This window comes from Staurois parvus, unplaced genomic scaffold, assembly GCF_062004578.1.
Source record: "Staurois parvus isolate SC_StPar_1 unplaced genomic scaffold, SC_StPar_1.0 ptg000395l, whole genome shotgun sequence".
Lineage (NCBI taxonomy): Eukaryota > Metazoa > Chordata > Amphibia > Anura > Ranidae > Staurois > Staurois parvus.
In genome coordinates, this window is record NW_028318191.1 from 551,183 (window position 1) to 556,083 (window position 4,901).

A 4,901-nucleotide genomic window follows, 5' to 3' on the forward strand; every position below is an offset into this window, starting at 1 on the left:
TGCTTACTGGTTCCCAGACAGCATTTACGGGAAAGCACCAGGTGAAAGACGAGGGCGGGGCTTTCCTGCGGCGCACATTTCCTGCTGGAGGAGTGAGGGCGGGAGTGTAATGTTGGAGACGTCACCTCTGTGAGAGGAGGACAGGTGTGTTGGCACTGGGGGTTTTCTAAGCAGGAAGAACGGCGCTAATGGCTTTTTATCTTTCTCTGCAGCGCCAAAAGCACAGACATTTCCAGAGTTTCTGGAGATAACAATGGTTTGAGGGAGCGTGTTAAGGAAATATTAGGAAACAGTGACCTCCTGTATTTACATATTTGACCAGTCAGGCCCCGTTGTAGCTGGAAGCTATAGAAGGCCATTGTTTTAAATGGTACCTGTTTTGGTGAAATTCACACCTGTGGGCTGTATTCACACTGTAGTGGTTTGTGAATGAGCATGTTTCTGGAATGTGCATAAAACACAGGTCAAGCCATTCATTGGTAATGGCACCCTAAGTGTGAAAAAATATAGTAAGCTCAGAAAGGTGTATGAGCTACTTTGTTGTGTGTAGGGCAGCACATTGAACTGAGTGGGAAGTGCCCTATGTGTGTAGCACAAAAAAGTGCATAGTAATAGGATTGTGATTCATGGGCTGCCAGACCCCCGGTACCATTTGTTTGAATATATTATTATTGTTATACAGGCCTTGTATAGCTCCAACAGTTTGCTCAGTGCTTTACAATATAATGGAAGACAATACAGTTCAATACAAGAGGGTTAGGAGGGCCCTGGTTCTTGGAGCTTACAATCTAAGTGGTACAAAAGGTAATAACTGTGGCAGATGGATATATAAAAACAATGCATGATACTCAAAACTGTCAAATCTGAAAACCACTTGGCTGTGTGGGGCTCCGCCCACATGGCTGCATCATTCATTCATGGACTTCCGTGAATAATTGAACTTCAAATCCCGCAGCCTTAGCGGCTGTGGGCTTGTAGTTGTCATTGAACTACCACTCTGCTGTGGAGCGCTTTGGTAGCTCATTGAAGCTTCCTGCCAGAATATCTGCTTGCTCGTACATCCCGTATGGCAGATATTCTGAGTACTGCAGGAGACCTGCATGGCATCAGCAGTCTACTGATCGCTGGTGCCATGCTTTCCAGGCTCCTGTAGACAAATAATAAATGCACATTTTTACTTGCACAAGTGCATTTATTATTTGTCTGAAAGGTAAACTGGAACTTCACTATCTCAATCAACATGGACTATTTTTAACCACTTGCCCTTCTGAGGATTTACCCCTCTTCCTGACCAGGTGTTTTTTTTTGCATTATGGGGCTGCATTACTTTAACTGACAATTGCGTAGTCATGCAACACTGCACCCAAATTAAATTTACATCCTTTTTTTTTTTTTTTTTTTTCCCCATAATCGCCTGTGCGTTCTTTATTTTTTTGTGCTATAAAAAAAAAAAAATCAACAATTTTGAGGAAAAAAAACTATATTTTTGACTTTTTGCTATTAAACCTGTCCAGTAAAAAACATTTTAAAATCAAATTTCGGTGAGCAGCACATGGAATGGCTGCCTGACCTCTGCGCTCCTCCACCGCCGGGCACATTTCCTAGTTGATCGGACTCCAGGGGAGCTGATTCTGTCCCCCACCTTTGTCCTCACCCTCCCCCCCCCCCCTCTGTTATGGGGAAAAAAACCACGGCCTCCAGCGCTCGGCTGCAGAGCTGACCCGCCGATGCGGCCTACTCCTCAGCAGAAGCCGCTGCCTCAATTTTGGCCCATCCCCGCCGCTGTCCTCAGGCTGCCTGGACGCCTCTTCGGACCTGGAGAGCCTGACTGACTACCCTGTCGACCTCCAACAGCCCACCATGCAGGGCACCAAGCCCCCACAGCCCTCCTTGTGGGCCACGGACCATACAGGCCACAGGTCACCCACAGCCCTCCACGCGGGCCGTAGACCACCCACAGCCCTCCACGCGGGCCGTAGACCACCCACAGCCCTCCACGCGGGCCGTAGACCACCCACAGCCCTCCACGCGGGCCGTAGACCACCCACAGCCCTCCACGCGGGCCGTAGACCACCCACAGCCCTCCACGCGGGCCGTAGACCACCCACAGCCCTCCACGCGGGCCGTAGACCACCCACAGCCCTCCACGCGGGCCGTAGACCACCCACAGCCCTCCACGCGGGCCGTAGACCACCCACAGCCCTCCACGCGGGCCGTAGACCACCCACAGCCCTCCACGCGGGCCGTAGACCACCCACAGCCCTCCACGCGGGCCGTAGACCACCCACAGCCCTCCACGCGGGCCGTAGACCACCCACAGCCCTGCCCTACGAACCCCACGGACAGGTCAGGTGCTGGGACAGCCTGAGTGGGTCCCCCCTGGCTCTTCTGATGGTCCTGAGGACCACGTCAAGCCCCTATAAAATCCCTGCAAGGCCTGGAGACCTGGTATAGTGGGGAGGTGGTCCTGGATAGGGGGAAGGCTCCTTCTTTCAGCCCCCTTCCCAAAAGAGTGATTTAGGGGAACCGGAGGCACCACTTGGCTGGCTCTCCAGATGTCGGTGCACCTGGCCTGGCTGTCATAGCCACCCACATTTCACTGGCTGTGGAGGTACTGGGGCTCACGCCTGCTTCGGCTGCGATTGTACCCTTTATTGGCGTGTTACAATAATGGATCTTATGTGAATGCATCCCCACCGGGGGACACGTACACGCGTCAGGGGAGGATGGCTACGTGATCTCCCTGGGCTGTGCCTCCGAAATATTTACCTCGGCAATTGGGCTTCTACAGCCTAGTGTATTACTCCAATAGATTGAAGGCGTTTGGAACTCTCTGGACTTCTCTTAACAATGCATCGCACTCCAAGTACCAAACCTAAACATCGGGCCCAACAGCAATCCCCTCTGCAGGGCCATGTCGCTAAGCTAACACTTAGCCCTCCTGAGCCTGATGACAACACTCAGTTTCCAGGAGACCCTGAGTCAGATGGCGATAGTCAGTGGCAATTCCCGTCGGGGATGGCTGACCCTCCTGAACAAAACCCTGAAGCCTTATTACACAAATTCTGTGCTATCGTGCGAGGGGAGATTACAGTTGCCTCCCGTAAATTATCTTCTGGTCTGGTAGAGGGCTTAAAAGAACTGGGCCTTCGTGCTCATCAATTGGAACAACGTATGGATCTAGCGACCACGGTCTTGGAAGGTCATGAACAGGAGGTGGAGGATCTACATGTTGAGCTGGACACTTTAAAAGATAAATTGGAAGACTCTGAGAATAGAGCCCGCAGATAATCCCCGAGGTAATCACCGACCTACAGGGTACTGCTACTGCTCTTTTTCCAGGAGTTGGCCCCTGAACTCCCCCTGGAGCGTTTGGAGTTGGACCGTATCCACAGAGCTTTAGCTCCTAAGCCCACGGAGGGTCCTCCCAGCGACATTATTATTAAATTCCACTTTTACCGCACTAAAGAGCTTCTGTTGCAGGCGGCTCGGAGCCGTCCGGATTTGGAGTTTCAGGGACACTCAATTCATCTGTTTGCGGATTTGTACCCAGTTACGATTGTCAAACGTTGCACTCTGAGACCCTATCTTCAAATTCTTCAATCAGCTGATATCAAGTACAGATGGGGTTTCCCTTTCAAGCTCTTATTCTCCTTCCAAGGTCGTCAATTCCAGGCTTCTTCCCCAGCAGATCTTCGCCGTCACTTTCGGGAGCTTAATTTGGAGTTGCCACACTCTGAGTGAAGGAGGCTACAATTTATACACGCCCTCGGAATTCCCAATCTTCGCGTAAATCTTCTCCAAGTCAGAGTGGCTCTCAGGCCCTTCAATCTCTACAGGCCCAGCGTTTCCAGGAAGTCTCTGTGACTTGATATTTACTGACTGACCGTCAGTATACAGCTTCAATACATGTGGATATTTTCCATAGCCTTCACGTGATTTATCTCTTCCAAGCCAAAGTGGATCTTGAGCTCCTCCCCATTTTTTTTTTTTTTTTTCTCTCTTCTCCTCCCCAGTTGAGATTTTCATCGTCTTACGAGTTTCTTATTGACCACTCATTCACAGGTGTATTGGCCTAAGTTGTTTGCATATAAATTCTCTGTTCTTTTTTCATTAATGCCGAGTTGTTCCGGTGGATTATTGTGTCCCCCTCTGAGCTGGCTAGCGGTCTGGTTTTTCGTTCCGCCCGCTACCCAGCCTCTATGTGGGTATTTTACCCACAGTTGACTATTACGATGTTTATTAATCTTTCTGTTTCACGTATATAGTGCTTGTATATCGGATGTCTCCTTGTTTCTTTCTTTCTTCTCCATCTCCTTCTTTTTGTCCCTTGTCATGTGTGTTTTTTGTGTATTTTTTTTTTTTTTTTTTTTTCCGGGGCTCCCGGGAATCACGGCGGATCTGACCTTTTTTCCCTCCGATCTCTGTCGTTGAACTGGTTATCTCTGAATGTGCAAGGGATGAACTCTCCGCAGAAACAAGTAAAGATATTTAAGTTTCTTCGGGCTCGTCGCGTTGATATTGCTTGTCTGCAGGAAACTCCTTTTTCAACTACTTCTGCCCCAAAATATTTTGATGCATGCTACCCTCAGATATTTCAGGCTACTGGCCCCACTAAACAGAGAGAGGTGCTAGTTGCCTTCCATAGCAAAACTCTGTTTGTCTGCGTGAAGCGTATTGCTGATCCAAATGGTAGATGCCTTCTGCTACAGGGCACGATACAAGGTATAGAAGTTACCATAATGTCCTACTATGCTCCCAATGTTAATCCTGGACCTTTTTTATCACACCTCTGTTCCCTCTTGGCTATACATCAGCTGGGTACTCTCTTGATGGCAGGGGACTCCAATTTAGTGTTAAATCCTGCACTAGATAAATACCCGGCAGAGCATCCTGTCCCT